Genomic DNA, 8662 nt, shown 5'->3' on the forward strand with positions numbered 1-8662 from the left:
GAATATAGTGCAAACTTTGGACTTTTTAGCTCGCCAACGTATTCCCTGCCTCTCGTTCTCAGCAAATATATGCCGATTTGTAACGTAGGGGTTCCCAAGTCATTAAAGGTCTAGAACCGTACAGAACTGGAGATCATTGTCCTATAGGCAACACACCAATTTTTTCGGAAATATCAGAGAATGAATCGACACTTCAAAAGAACGGAGATTCGATTTTGAAGTGGGATAGATTCCGACCTCAAAACCCACCCGCTGGCTACGCCAATGTTAGCAGTGATGGCTCTGAGCGAGCAGTGGCTGCAGTGCGCAAATCTCATTCAACAGCACACCGGTATCTCAATTCACGCAAAACGACTATACGTGCTTTCTAGTTGTTCGGCAAGTAATATTTTTTGAAATGTGCAACTAGAACTAGAACTAGAACTAGAACAACGACTGAATTTTCAAAATCTGCGACTACTCACTACGACTACTCACTTTTCGATACCGGCATTTAGAACTAGAACTAGAATTACTCAATGTTCGAAATTGGCAACTAGATTTGGAACTAAAACTATTCAAAAACTGCTAGTTAGTTGACCATCACTAACTAAACGGGTAGTTTGTACAAGTCTGGCCGTCTGGTGTCACTGTTGTCAAAGGGACCGCGCAGTGAGCTCGTCTGTTTGCGCTAGGCTTACCATATTTTTGAAATCTAAAAAGAGGACACTTTTTCAGAAATTTGAGACTTGCAAAACCGGTCCGCTCAGAACTCAAAATACCGTTTTACTCTCCACATTTCTAGAAAAAGGTCATCTTTCCTCTCAGAGCTCAAAATACCGTGTTTCTCTACACATTGCTAGGTGGATGACTCAAAAAAATTCACCGTTTTTAACTCCGAAATACCCGCCGGAGCGTCACTTCTGTGCTAATTTCCGGCATATCACTCGCAATTTCCTCTAAATCTGACCTAAATTTTCAAAAAAGAGGACAAAACCTCAAAAAGAGGACAAAAGGGCATCAAAAAGAAGTCAAAAAAGAGGACAAAACCTCAAAAAGAGGACAAAAGGGCATCAAAAAGAAGTCAAAAAAGAGGACAAATCCTCTTAAAAGAGGACGTATGGTAACCCTAGTTCGCGCAGACTCGTGAAAAATGAGATGGAATATTGGTTCCGACAGTCAGTTGCTCTGGTGCTCTGCGGGACCTTGACAGATACAATACACTGCTGCCGTAACCATTTCTCCAACCGGACACCACGTACAACGCAAACATAAAGCTCATGTACAACTAACGAATACGTAATCGTCGGCAGCTGTAGTATAGATTTAAAAAGTTACTGACAAGTATCACTCGAAAATATTCAGGTATATTTCAATATGAATATGGACTACTATTCAGTTGTATATTGAATTTCTTCACCTCCAACAGTCTCTGGAATGATACTTTCTCGATTTGACCACCGTTATTAGTAGATTTGTTCATGAATTTATTCAGCGAGTCCAATTGCCTTATCTGCTAATATTGTCTCAAACCCAGCAGAGGGGTTCGCAGGGAATAACCATTTAGCTCTGTACGACGTTACAACTTACCACGCTCAACTATTGACACCTGGCATCTAACCCATATTTAGTCCCATGCTTTCTAAAGATATTTTCTGCTAAAGTGGTATCAAAAGTTTTGCAAAGTCATTGCGTATCGGAAACTAAACATATTCGACGTATCCGTCGGCCAATATACATCTCGTACTGATATACTCCTTTGTGTAAAGGCTGATGGACTCGGGTTTACACTGAACGCGAAAGCTCTGTTTATTTATTTTAAATTTGAGCGCGTCATTTCACCAGACTTCGCTTCGCCTCGCTTCGCTCCAAAGGCCGATACTCACGGGTGTACCTCAAGCAACTTGAACGCATCGTCTACAGCTTACTTTGGAGACATGCGAAACTTGAACAAAAGCAGATCGCAACTGATCAAACCCAAGCCAGGAGGGGGTATCGAATGACTGATATGGAATCCGAAACAAATGTAAGGAGACCAAAACGTCTTCAACGACTGAGCCAGTTTGATAGCCCGACAGAGATCTGGCACTCTGACGCGACATACAATCTGGCAAAGAAGGCGAGAGACATAAATATCCGTTTGCACACAACTTCTATATGCACAGAAACACCTTGACTGACGACTGGAGGAGGGAAAAGGAAATCTTCGACGTACTCTGAGAGTTACTTTACAGGCTCAAGAAAGACCAAAGCAGGTTGCGTACGACCGAAAGACAACAATCTAAAACAAATGCAATTTTTGCCAGTACGAAATGGAATGTGGAATGTGCAATGTACAAAATCAGTTCTCTCATGTCATACAGGACCTCGAGAACGACCCACAGACAACGATCGTCGCCGCAATCGACGGAATCATGCGAAACGTCGACGACGGACTGCAATCACCAACCATAGTAAAAGCTTTCATGGATGTCAAAACCCAAGTATGGAATCGAAAAGAGCAGTTTACATCCCAAACGAATACGCTCACGACACCAACCAACGCATCAACGAAGTAAGAAGTAAAATACCGCAAAATTTAAGCGTGCCCAATCAACTGAGTACTCCGATGCTACGCGATGATTTGGATTTATCGACCCAAAAAACCAACAAATTCACCCACACACCTATCCCAAACACCCCAACCTCCCCCTTATTTCCAACTCTACCCCACACATACCAATTCCCCACCCATACCCAAACAAACCATCAAACTTAACATCATAACCGATAACAGTAACGACTATTAAATCTGTGTATTGTATTGTATTGTATTGATAAGGTACGACAGTGGTGCTCATTGCCCTATTAGGCTTTGTGCTCCACGATAGTGGCACAATAGTACTGTAGAATTTGGTCTAAAAATGGGTCAACCTAGAAAAAATTCTTATAAAGACGTATGATATACCGTTGGAAAGGTAATTTTATCAGCTTTTCAATGATAGGTTTTGTCATTTTTTTCACTTTGGGGAAAAAAAGTTATGACCAAAAACGTGCGAAGGGGTAGAAATTGAAATTAGGGAAAAAATTGACATAAACATATTAACAGAAGGCTAGAAAGTAATGAATTATCAACAGAAGAGCAGGATATAGATGCAGAAGCTATCAATGAAAATGACAGTAGAATGACATATCTGTTTCAGGGAGAAAGAGTGAGCAAGACGGGGTGGGGGGACGTTGGGGGAGGGGGCACCAGTAGAGCTGTCGTTGTTCGTTATAACTTCATTGTGTTAATTCTTATAAAGTCGTATGATATACCGTTGGAAAGGTAATTTTATCAGCTTTTCAATGATAGGTTTTGTCATTTTTTTTACGTTGAGGGAAAGAAGTTATGACCAAAAACGTGCGAAGGGGTAGAAATTGAAATTAGGGAAAAAATTGACATAAACATGAACAAAAGGCTAGAAAGTAATGAATTATTAACAGAAGAGCAGGATATAGATGCAGGAGCTATCAATGAAAATGACAGTAGAATGATATATCTGTTTCAGGGAGAAAGAGTTAGCAAAGTGGAGGGGGGGGGGCGTTGGGGGAGGGGGCCCAGTTGAGCTGTCGTTGTTCGTAATAACTTCATTATGTTATTGTTTACTTACTATGGTTTGTTCCATTTACCCTGCTTGTTTTTTTAAATAGTGCTTAGTCAAAAAGAAACAGCAATTTGTGTTAAGTGTAGAAAAGGCTATCGGACCGGGGATTCACTGTGTCATGTTGGAGCTTATTTCTGCGAGAGTCATAGTACTACACATCCTTTAGACTAGGGTTGCATTTAAAACAAAAATCAATTAAAAACAAACATGTTTAAAACAAGGCCCTAATTTAAAACATGTTTTTTATTGTTTTTTGTTTTTGTTTTTAAGCCACGACGTCACGAATATTCAATTGTGACGTCATAATGGATTGAAATTGACCATTGAAAATATAGGGTAAATATAGCCCCTTTGACAAAATATATGTACTGCAACTTTTGAACCGACTATTTTGAGGGTTCCAACCATCCCATAACGATATGCGTCGGCTAAATTGGGTGGTAATTGTCCGTGTGTTCATACAAGATGTTTTTGGTAAGTATTTACACAATTATAGTATAATTTTACAACTTGAAAAAATACAATTTTGTTTTTTTTCTTAAGGTTTTTGTTTAAAATATGTTTTAATAAAGTATTTTAAAACACCGTTTGTTTTAAATGCAACCCTACTTTGCACACTATAATTGGTCATGCTTTGAAACTGGATTGTGAAACGCTGATCGCAACTTATCAGAAAATTAGGAAAATGGCCATATCCACACAACATGCCGTAATTTATTGAGAAACCATGCGAGATCAAAGAAACGTTTGTGGTGGCTTTATCGAGAATTGGTATTTCTTAACTGGCAAATAATTTTTCTCTGAGAAATGTTATTTGACCTGTGGGGTTCAGATTGCCACCGTCAAGGTTTTCTCGCAGGCGACCTATTGGCGCACTTTTCGGAGTACCATATTGGCAAATACTTCGTATGTTTTCGTGCATCGCGGCGTGGTAATGGTCGATGCCGAAATGCCTATTTTTATTTTCTATAAATCATGCTTTTTTCGTGGGGGAAGGGTACTCAATATTCAAAAATTTGGCAACATTAAATCGCGTCCAGCGCGAAAAAAGTTGAAATGAGTTGCCGAAATTGTCAATAAGTGATGTAGGCCTATAAATAATTTATGTTCATTCGCCGACATAATTTCGGGCCCTTTTCGAGCTTGGGACCCCCAATTGGACGATTTGGGGTGCGACAGTTACGGTCCTGGTTAGAGGTCAAAGTCCGGTCGCTGTTTTCTAGTTGTGATTTTACTATTGGAAATATTTTGCGCCTCAATCCCATATATATATTAATTGCATGTGGCATATTAGGGTTAAATCAAGGTTGTTATATCAGCCATCGGAGAAGGGTTCACACCATGTGCTTCGAATCAGATGTACGCAATCCGAATTCCCATCTGTGATTGGCAATACGGGAAATTATTTGTATTGGGTTTTGTTTTAGTGCTCTGTGTGATTAGTAAATCAGCTGGGAATGTCATGGAGATATCTGCCCACCTTGGATTTGGTACTGCACCCAGTAATTAATTTTAACACGAGTGTATTCCAAACAAAGGTCCGCTCCGCAACGATGTTGGCTGTATATGATTTCATAAATGTAGTAGCCTTAACAGCCCCTAAAGCGCGGTAACTGAATATATTTTTGAATATTCTACCAATGGGTATTGTGTCATTATAAACATTTTGCGTTAGCCGACAAGATACATGTTGCGATTTCGTATGTAGCCACCTCCGACTAAATTTCGAAAGTATGCGACCACCCTCCCCCCGACGAAATATACTTAGTTATTTCTGCCACATGAAGTAGTTTTCACATGTCTTAGAAATTACTACTTATACTGTTAATTGAGTAGAAAATATAGGAAGTTACTTGAGTAGCAACGACAATCACTTCTACAAAATCTAGTTCGGTGGTTCTCAACCGAGGGTCGGGGTCCGCGAAGCCTCTAAACTTACCAAATAGTTGATTACCTAATTTATATTTTTCAAATTAGGAAAATCACGAGGCAGTTTTGCTTCATCACAGTTGAACACACATCAACAGGATGGCTGTCTGAGATGGAATATCCTGCTGTGTTGACTCATTTTAGTTGCTAAATTGCCAATAGCCCACTGATACAAATATTTGGCTGTATAGAGATGTATTGTTGTGCATTGCCTAAAAAATAAATGGTTGGATTAGTAAAGTCAATCACGCAGACTTCAAAATGTTCGCAAAAATCCGTTTTCTTCTGTGATATAGGCCTATATAACCATTTTCCCTAATAACTTCAAGATGAGCTGCTAGATATAAATTAACAGGCTTGAAGTTATATGTTCAATAAAAAAATTGTTTGTCAATTTTGGCGTCATCATTGTTGCGACCATACCCAAATGTGTCACCGGTAGCGTTGTGCCTTATTATTACATTCGCCACCATCTTTCTTTGTCTAAATTGATTTTCAGCACTCGTTGATATCAAATCGAAGGCGCAGAAAAGACACGACCACGTATTTCAAAAAATGCAGTTGCAGCTTTGAAATAATAAAAGTCAATCCAATTTCTACATAAATAGAATGCTGGGAGTCCGTGATGGTCCAAAAAGGGTCTGCGAATACAAAAAGGTTGAGAACCACTGCTCAAGTTCATAGTAAAATATTACGGCAAATCAGAAACCGCCAAAAATGTTAAGATTTTTGTAAATAGAACTGGCGTTTAATATTACAAAACACAAACAAAAAGCCTCGACACCCATTTAAAACATCTCTGCCTCTGTTCCAGTATGGAATTTGGTGTGGTTTTTTGAATTTGTTGACCACTGTAATTTTATGGATCGAAAAGAACTTCTGATTGAACGATGATAGATAATCACTGTATTTAAGTTCACCGAAAACTCACTCATTCTGTATTACAACAACCCAGGTTTCATGATAGATGATTTCAATATCAATATTTGATCTGTTGCTATTGTACGCTAACCCTGATGTCACTAACGAAAGCTGAAATTTGATTAATTTATGAAAATGACAAAATTTAATACGGAAAAAATCTGACGTGATGGAGACATTATTATAGGACAGATCGAATTCAGCAACCATAAATTAGCCTAAAATCAATCATTAAAATTTTTGACGCAATTTTTTTTTCGAAATTTGTAAACCAGTGTTATCTCCGTCTCGGTCAACTTTCGCCCCCTTAACGTATGATAAATACCCCCTATCAAAGTTATGTTTCATTTTTTGCTGTTCGATTGTTAGTATGCTTTGCTGAGAGTCATATTTCAACTCATGGTGTTGTATTCTCTTAACGAAGGTATCGTATTTTAGCTTATAATTGTATATAAATATAAGGCAAAATAGCGTTTTACCCCCTAGCACGTTTACCCCCATAACTTTTTTTCCCCAAGGTAAAAAAAAATGACAAAACCCATCATTGAAAAGCTGATAAAATTATCTTTCCAACAGTATATAATACGTCTTTATAAGAATTTTTTCTAGGTTGACCGGAAATTCTACAGGACTACAATGGCAGTTTCAACAGATCAATGCAGTTTCTCCATGGCGACTTTTTTTCTTGCACTCCATCATCCATGAATCAGTCATTCATCATTCATCGGATCTTTGCATGCTGTGGCTTTCAAGCTCACTATACTTTTTGGGCTTATTAAGTCACTGCAATCGCAGCGATGTCAGCGATGTCAGCCGAGATAAAACCCTGGCAAGAAGCTTGGTAGAGCCGAGACTCGAAACAACAGCCATTGGTGTCGTGACGGCGTCGCTTAGCACACTGCGCCACTCGCTTTCCCAAAACCTACGTATGAATGTAACACGCATACGAGCGCCAACTAGCGGCGGCCTTCACTATGACTTCGACTACAAATTCGACTTCGACAACGACTAGGATGTGATAGATGACCCAACGACGAGACGATCCGAACCGGAAGATTTGCATTCATGAAATTATTTCTCTTTGTGTACATATCTGAATAAAAATCACAAATACGTTTTTCACTGACCCCGAAAGGTCTGATTATTTCTCAGCTTCGCCCAGCTTCGCTCCGAAATGCTCATCGAGCTCAGGGCTTTGGAGCAGCCGTAAATGTTGAATTGCTCCAGCTCCGGGTCCGGAGCTTTCTTCTATCATAGATTAGCTCCGGCTCCAGCTCCGGAGCCGCATTATTACCACTGCTCCGGCTCCGGCTCCAGTTCCGGCTCCAGCTCTGGCTCCGGCTCCGAAAAACTATCGAGTGGGTCCGTCTATATCAGCGGTGGCCAACCCGCGGCCCGTATGCCATATGTGACCCGCGAGAAAGTCTTGAGTGGCCTGCGAGGTAATTTCCTAAATTTGTTATATTATCGAAAATGAATTGCTCAAACTGTCAACTTGCAAGGCCAACCAAAAAATTGTTTAGTCTGCCACCACACTCGGGATGTTGATGACTAAATTACCAGTTCCGACGCATTGGCAGATCCATGGGCCAGTCACATTTTTAGTAAATTGTCGTACATTACAATAACCTTAAATAGTAGTAAATTTTTTATTTACGCTTCGCGTGTTTACTTGTCTTACGATTTCTTGCTTGGCAGCCTACCCTTCCTGAAAATGAAGAAAAAAAACGCCTAACCCGATTGAGTCTAACTATATTCGCAATTACGAGCGAAAGTCTCTTCGATTTTGCGCTCGCAGAAGGCTCGTCGACGATGAAATAGGCAAAGAATGACTGTCGCGTATTAGCGCAAACCTTCGATATCGATATGTACAAATGCCGAATAATCCTTCCTTGCAAACTGAGGCCAGCGGGAGGTATACAGTAGACCCGTGATATACTCAAGTAATATTATTATTGCACTAGCTCATTTATAAACTTTGAAAATATTACGCGCTTAACGCGGCAAGTGGACCGTGCACCCGTTCGTCGATTGCATGTGGCCCTTTAGCGTTAGCCGAAAAAGGTTGCCCACCCCTGGTCTATATAGATTACTAGTCTATCCATAGGTTTGTTACCTATAGTAATCTAGAGTCTGTCAGCCGTCAGTAACATCGGATGCAGCAACGAAGATATAGGCGACGCAGTGCCGGCATGTGACGTCATAAT

Source organism: Botryllus schlosseri, chromosome 14, assembly GCF_051294905.1.
Source record: "Botryllus schlosseri isolate E-star chromosome 14, Bs_hap1, whole genome shotgun sequence".
NCBI lineage: Eukaryota > Metazoa > Chordata > Ascidiacea > Stolidobranchia > Styelidae > Botryllus > Botryllus schlosseri.